Raw genomic sequence first — 8,208 nt, forward strand, 5'->3', positions numbered from 1 at the left:
AACCAAAGGGCCGTGTATAAGTAACCCAGTGGTAAAGTGGGGTGCCTTCAAATCCACAAGAAAATTCTGCTAGCTTCCTCAATAAAATTGGCTTCAATGATCTAGTTAAGAACATGGAAACACTCTAGTTCCACTAAAACCTGATTTGAACAAGATGTCCTGTTTATAAAATGCCAGTTGAATGAAACCTACAAACGGAATGCAGCTATACGGGTAAGGCATGCCGTCTCTGCTCAGAGATGCCACTTGACAGAGTGTCTTTGTGTTCAGGTTACTTTAGAACTAGCTGGGGGCCCCATGGGCACTAGAGATAGAGGCAAGGCCTTCACTGTTTTTCAAACTTCATTTTTTTTTTTTGAAATAGGTTTCTTTCTTTGTTTCCTTTTGTTTTTAAAACAAGGAAAGCAGGCTGCATTTCCAAGGTCATTAGCTCCCTCGCACTTCTCTTCAGGAACATATTGTTTTGTTTTATTTTTCTTTAACCTAGGAAAAAAACTCAACCACAAATGTAATGTCTATCTTTCAAAATAGCAGCTGAAAAAAAGCACAGGATGTGTGAGACCAAAAACGTTCTTTTGACTTCCTCTCGTGTGTGTGTGTGTGTGTGTGTGTGTGTGTGTGTGTGTGTGTGTGAGAGAGAGAGAGAGAGAGAGAGAGAGAGAGAGAGAGAGAGAGACTTTCCTCACTGTCTTCCCAGAAGGAGCCTACTGGAAGTAACATTCTTCAGTTTGGTGTAGGGAAAAAACTCCCCAAATGAGAGAGCAGCATCTTCGGAGCAAAACCTTTCTGTTCTGTGCATTTTGGCATGGGGCTAACTTCAGTGTAGCTATTTTATCTTCTTCATTATGTCATGACTTGAAGTGTGCTGGTCTTTCTTCTTTTCTCAGTTGTGTGAAAATACCATTTGATCATGGATACCAGAACTTCTGAAATGCTGGCTTTCCCTGGGGGCTCTATAAGAAAAACTTCTTGGAAATCTGTCTTCAACCAACTGAGCTATTTATTTTCTTTTTGGGTGCATTCCATTAGGCAACAGGATTTATTAGTTTGAATTCTTGCCTCACAGAACTACTTGTTCTTAATGACATGTGTCCTTTCTTCCACTTCTCATACCCCATACCCTCTTCATTCAATTTCTTCTTCCTTTATTTTCTGTATCTTTGCACAGTCTTCTGCAACCACCCACCTACTTGTTATTAACAAGGGACCTTTTTCACCCCCATTATTTTGGATGTGAGTTTTGTAAAGTGCATAGGTACTATACAGCAAATCGTTTTTTAAAATTTGAACCGAATTTTATTGATTAAATGCCATTAAAACTCCTGTCAGTATACGTATGTTTGTTTCTGTTATATGCACTCTAATTCTTCATAAAATTAACTGTGGTGTCTCAGAATGATGGGCATGCTATTTCTTGGTGATAACTATAACACAATGTTTTGTTATGCCTGCACAGTATCATCTTTCTCTTTGCAAAAGGCAGTTAGTTCACTTTCAGAAAGAAATGAGTATCAAAGTTTAAAAACTGACTAAACCAAAGAAAGGAAAAACTAGTTATGGTATATCTGTAGCAGCATGCCTGTTGGTGGTTTAACCCACAGCACTGAGAGCCAAGGCATTGGAAGAGTCAAGAAGAGCAGTAGTCCTCTTCTGAACAGTGCATTAGCCATACTGAGGTGTCACCCCCCCCCCCTTTTCATGACATAAGGGGCTTTAACTGAAACTAGACTACTTTACGAAAGTTCCTGAGTGTCAGGTATTTCTTGAACTACTGGCAATTTTTGTTTCCTGTTTACTGACTAGAGGTTTATTTGCAGTTCTATGCAATTTTATTCTTTCAGGGGCTACCTTATTGTTTGTTCCTTCAATCCTTCTCTGCCTAAAAGAATGGCCCTGAGCTGAGCATGTTGAAAGGTGAAGAAGATACTATTTTTTTTATTTATTTGCTGTTTTCACTAATGAAACCAAAGGCAGATCATTTTCTTGGTATATCATTTAGCATCTTATCACATTTCTTTTTTCTTTGTGGTATATATTTTTTCTGTATGGTCTCTTAAAGCAAATGACAGTTAAACATGCTGTTTCTGGCTTAGATCAGGTACTTTCTCAAGATGGATTTTAAAGGCCTTTAATGCCATGTGATCAGCCAGCCCCAAGAATATCCTAAGGAGAAAACTTCCACGTTCAGTATACTTAACATGTCTGATTTTCTTTTGGACTTCAGAAGATATATCCTGGCTCTGCTCTTATTTTATCTGTCTGAAACACCCTTTAAGGAAAATCACAAAAATAAAATAAGAGATTTTTACATAAATATTTGGATCTTGGTTCTCTGGAGTTTTAATAAATCAAACCTTCAGAGGAAAACTACATGAAAAATTATATAGAAACAGTCTCTTTAGATGCTTTCCTACTCAAAGTACAAACTATTGTTCTCTTAGGCATAAGTCTTCCCTGTTATGCAATGATTCCAAGAAGAAGGAAGTTGATGATACCAGACTCAAAGTAAAAATCCAAGTAGATTTCTCTTGCTTTGGTGGGCTTATTCCTGTTTCTCAGATCCTTTTGCATGTTGGTTAAACTGCCCTGGGACCCAGGCAGATTTGCCCAGTATGTACTGGGGAATAAAACAACTCCTTCTTTTATCTGAGTACTTTGTAGGGAGCAATCTACAACAGGGAGGCTCTTAAACACACTTCTTTATGACCTCGTTTGGTCCCTGGCATGGGTTACACAGCACAGTTCATTTCTTATACTTTTATCACACCTGGAGTTCCTTTGGTTATAACCTGCCAATTTGCTTTACAGGTTATCACTTCGAAACAAATCTTAAACATTTTTTAAATAGACAGTATTGGGCCAGAAGCCAAGAGAAGGGAACTAGCTTATTTCACTAGTCTAAAGATCTTGCAATTTTTCACCAAGTTTGAGAAACATAGCTCTCAAGTACAAGGCCTGCCTCTGCTTGCCCTGGGAGTCTGGCCCGGGCAACAGAGGATACTATGCCACTGGGTTCTAAGGGTCTATTTGTCAATATCTCACTGTGGCACCTTTCTCAGGTCTTTGTGTCCACTAAAGGCTAAGGGGTATGGTAGAGAGCTTTAGCTGGGCATAAACTGTCATGTTGATCTAAGACATGATCTCTGAGTTAACAGGAAATGAAATAGCTTCCTCATCAGTAGCTATGGCTGGGTTTGGGTTGAGCTACTGCCTAGAAGCAATGAAGACCAAATGTGGAATAAAGCCCTAACTGTTCTTATGCCATTAATTATGCTGCTTTATGAATGTCTTTCTTGATTAATAACTATTGCCAGATGCAATGTATCTTGGGGTCCAAAGCTGGAAAGTTCACGTTAATGACTTTTGACCACAGTTCCATTGATAACAGTTCTTCAGGAGAGCAAAATAGTTCAAGTTTTTCTTTGATTTTTGAATATTTTTGTTTAATAATCATAAGAAAAGTAATTTTGTTGTGGCTTTAAAAAGTCTGTCTAAATAAGCACGACCTTCCCATCAGATTGGATTACAATCTGTTCTTGAACTAGACAGAAAAAAAACTATCGAAAGACTTCTTGAAGTCTTTTTCCAGGACTTTGATTCTATTAGCTAGAACATTCTTTGAACACAGGGCAAAGTCCTCTGGCTATTAAGTCTGAGAACATGACATTTCACATTTATGGTTTTCAGAAATTTCAGTGTCCCAAGACAGCTAAGTTTGTTTTTTGATTTCCTGCCTAGCACTTTTTTTTCTATTTTGACTTACGTTTAAATTACAAATATGCCTTAGATGTAATTAATGAGTATATATGAAATATATTTTATATACAAAAATATTTAGAGATTAAATACAAAATATTTAGAGATGTGGTGTATGAAACCATAGTTAGATTGTCTCAGTCATTCTCATAAAGGTTCTAGACAAATTAATTTAAAAAGTTTTTTAGCAGTTAAGTTTATGAAAATATTTCCAGGAGATAACATATATTGCCACATATTCCATTAAGGAACGTATCTACACTTAAAACAATATTTTCAGAGGTAGGGTTAAGTAATATTCTTTCCTTTATTTCATTAAAGTGCCAGAATGTTAAATAATTCACTGGAATTCACATAAATTTAGCATTGTTTTTGTCACAGTTGTGGGGAAAAGGTTTAAAAATAAGAAAGAAAAAAATATTTTGGGATCACACGGGTACTTCTAATTAGATCCTAGGGTAATTAATACATTTTTAAAAATCAGTGTTAGATGGAGTCTGCTTTCAGGGATTCTGTATGTGTCCTACTCTATGTGTCAGATTTATCTCATTTTAGAAAAGTGTACAAAAGATGGAACTAACTGTCTGGAAATTTAATCAAACATCTAAGAAACTCACTGAAAGAATGTACTAACTTCATATTCCTCTTTTGTTATAATAAAATTGGATTTGAAATGGCAAACTACCTGCTTTCTCTGTATTAATTAGAATAGTGATTTTGATAAGGATATAAGCAGGGCAAATTTCCTATACTGAAGGCCAGAATAGAGTAGAGAGAGAGTGCACTGGGACATAGGTTGGTTTGGTTATAGAGAGCCTTGAAAAGTTTAGAGTATACACATACACATACAACCTCACGTACACGCATACTGTATGTTGGGGGGGTATATATGCAGTCATGATAGAGAAATATTAGTGGGTCCTCCCACAATCTCTGTTGCAAAAATAATGGTTGTAACAGCAACACCTCTGTGCCATTTGCTTGGAAGTCCTAAGCCCAACACTTGGTAAGATTTGACTGGAATAGGGCAGATCTTTTATGATATTTGGTCAGCCTTTGTGCATATGTCTTTTACCTTATTTGACTTACACACACATACGGTTTATTATACATTATTACTTGCACTAGTAATGTTGGTTTATATGGTATCCTTTTTTCTAATATAAATAAAAGAGTCATTTACCCTCATTAAAGAAAGAGAACCTGTCTCGGTGGTCTTGAAATTTGTTTTTAGTGATTCCTTCTTTCTCATTCACCCAGAAAGCCAGATTAATCTTTAGAGAGCCTTAAAACAAAAACAAAAACAGAAACAAAAAAACAAACTATATTACTTGCAGAAACTTTTGGCAATCCCCTCAGAAAAAATTCCACACTACTCCTTCTAACAGACATGAAGACCTATGGCTCCACCTTCCCCATCCAGCTGTTATTCTCCACAATTAACCAGCACACACCCTTTTCCAGATTCTGCTCTTTTCCTTGCTTAGTTGTGTCTCCTGGTCTAGGTCTTCTTCATACCATTTCTTCCACTCAGGCTGTTCTTCTTCTTCCTTTCACTTCACCAAATCCTTTTCACTCCTCCAACTAAAATCCTATCTCTTCTATAAAACCTCACCAGTTCACTCCAGGTCATTCTAGACTCCAGCGTCATGCTACGAACAGTTGGTTTATGTGTTAAGTACTACTCATAAAATATGAGACATGAGAAGGTTAAGGCAAGACTAGGGTTCCGGTCTTCTGATTGGATTCTGTTCACTGGACTGTCTTTGTGTCTTTTCTTTCTGCCTTTCTGCCATTTCTCTCATTTTTAAAAAAATTTCTTTTTCTCACCTTTTCTATTCCTCTCCCCCCACCTTTTAAATGTGAAGAGACATATTCTAAGCATGGATGCACTTAGAAAGCCGTACTTGGAGGAGGGAAACCAATACATGGCAACTAGAAGTTTGGAGCACCCAGTGTGGAGCATATCCAGTCTTTTCACAATCAAAAGAAAATAAAATAAAAATTCCAAATGCCACAATCAATTAAATCAAAAGAGAACTGCATTTATTATTAGGATAATCCCCAAAGGATTGGCATATTACAGCCCAAGATTCTGAGATGAAAAAACCAACAATAAAACAACAAGAACAACAAACCTCATCTAGCCAGTTCATTATGGAAAAGGATGCGTGGTATAAAAGAAAATAATTGAAAAACATGCACGTACATGGTATTGAGGTAAGGAGGCGATAAGAAATATAAACTTGGGAGCTAAGACATTTAGAAACAATAAAGGATATCAAAGTTATAAAGGAGAAAAACAGTGCTTACTTAAGTCTGAAGAGAGGCAAGTCAAAGCCTTCACCTTTTGCCTAGAAGAAACACTTCTTTTATAAAAGCCGAGACAAAGCCACAAAATGCCCAGCTACAGCCACAAGCTGGGGTAAGAGAGAAAGCATTAAGAGAACATTTCAAAGGGCATATTCAGAGATGTTGTTTCACTAAGGGCCCCGTATTTGCAAAAATGTTTTTCCAATCATCCTGCTCAACCTGAAGGAGAATACACAGGAGGCATGGAAACAGAACCTGAAGAAAGGAAATCTCTGTCCAAGCATACCACACAAATCTAAAAGACCTAAGATTCTTGAATTTAGTTTGCTGACTCTATTTTGTCCTCCCTCCTGTTAGGCAGAAAAACAAACATGGAAATCGAGGTGATCACTTTAAAAATAGTCTTCTTACTCTCTCAAAATCAATGTGAAAGAGGAAAAAAAATCTTCTAAGACTCTCTCTTACATTCAATAGTTAATGGTAACTTATGACTATGTTTTTAACTTTCTTTTGTTGAGTCATGGCCTTCTCCTCCCCTACGCCTTAGTTTTCAGGGTCAACGGGCAACCTTTTATAAATCATGGGACTGGATTTGCTATGTTTGGTCTTGATCCAGCGTCTTTATTATCTCTGCTGTTGTGTACTACAGTTTTGTAGACACACCAGATAAAAAGGAGCAACAAAACCAGATTATTCCCAGACTGCCAACTGATTTTGAACTGTTGCTACTGCTGGTACACAAAATAATGGTCTTTTATTCAAAAATCTTAGAATAGAAATATTGGGGGAGAAGCGGATTGTGTTAATTTTGGGTTCTGTCAAACTCCTTTGTTCCTTCTTTGCCTCAGTTTCCTAACTTGTTTAATAGTATTGTTCAGAATTTTGTTTTGTTCTCTAATTCTATCTAGTGCAAAATGCCTTGAGTATTTTTTCACCATTCTATTATAACAAAATGAGAATCAAGAAGGATCCATATATCATCATGTATAATCCTCCAGATCTTGCTTCCAGAATTCCTTAGTCTTCAATTGTAGTGTCTCAGGAAATCTACAAAACCATGCCAGTTCACAGTCAACCCTAAGGAGTTGATCCCTGGACAGGTGAGGCCCAAGGAGTTGAAATAAGTTGTTGCAAGTCGTAAAGTTAGCTAGGGTCAGAACTTACCAGAATTAGAACTCAACTATTCCTATTCTCCATTGAACATAATTCATTTTCACTGGAATTTCAGAATGCCTAAGCAGAGAGAGGTCTGAACTGCATTTCTTGCTCAGTCCAGGATGACTCTTAAAAATACATGATCTGAAAGAGTCTGAGGCCTTGGGCTGTTTCTCTTTGACTGACAATTCTATGGAGAGTCTAAGAGACAAGACCACCTCCTTGAGCAGAGCCAAATCCCCAAGGACCTCAGACTCAACCTACTTTCTTCACACTTGACCCTGGGCAGAGCTGATACAGCTAAAGCACCCACATCTCCGGTTGAACCAGGGTAGAGTGGGGTGGGAGAAGGGTACAAGATCAACCATTTGTCCAAAGGGTCATCTGTTGACACAGCCATCAACCCAATAACAGTGGGCCATTTTCTCTCTCGAATTAGTTGTATGTGAAATCCCTTAAAAATATAATTTTGCTATATTCTTAACTTTTTTTCCTCCAGAAAACTACCAAAGACTCACGATCAATTACCTTGCCTTGAATAAAAAATCAGGCAGGTATGCACGTGAGTTTTGTCCAAGTCTCTGCACAACAGTGGAACATTGTTTTAGGATTGAGAGATGTATGAAATACAAATCTGCCAAAAGGCTTCCTCTGAATTGCTCTGGGACTAGGCAGGGCCGGCCTTAACCTTCCAAGGGAGGAGGAGAAGACAAGGCAAGTCTGAGTCAGGTAACGCCCTTGGGTGAGGTCTGGGAAAGATAAAGAATTCAGATCACAAAGATAGAGTCCACTAAACATTTCTGTGCCCCACTGAGTCGGTTCCACAACAAAGTGAGAAAATGCAGGTGTGGATGCCAAACATTTCACGGCCTTTGGAATCGCGGGGAGGTGCGGGTGGGCAGCAGGCAAGGAAGGGACGGCTTGGGGCTGCCAGAGGTTAATCGTTTGTACGCGGCGAACCGAGGAAAGTTCACCCGATTTTTG

This window comes from Rhinolophus sinicus, chromosome 16 (assembly GCF_057876585.1).
Source record: "Rhinolophus sinicus isolate RSI-liver-muscle chromosome 16, RSI-T2T, whole genome shotgun sequence".
Taxonomy (NCBI): domain Eukaryota; kingdom Metazoa; phylum Chordata; class Mammalia; order Chiroptera; family Rhinolophidae; genus Rhinolophus; species Rhinolophus sinicus.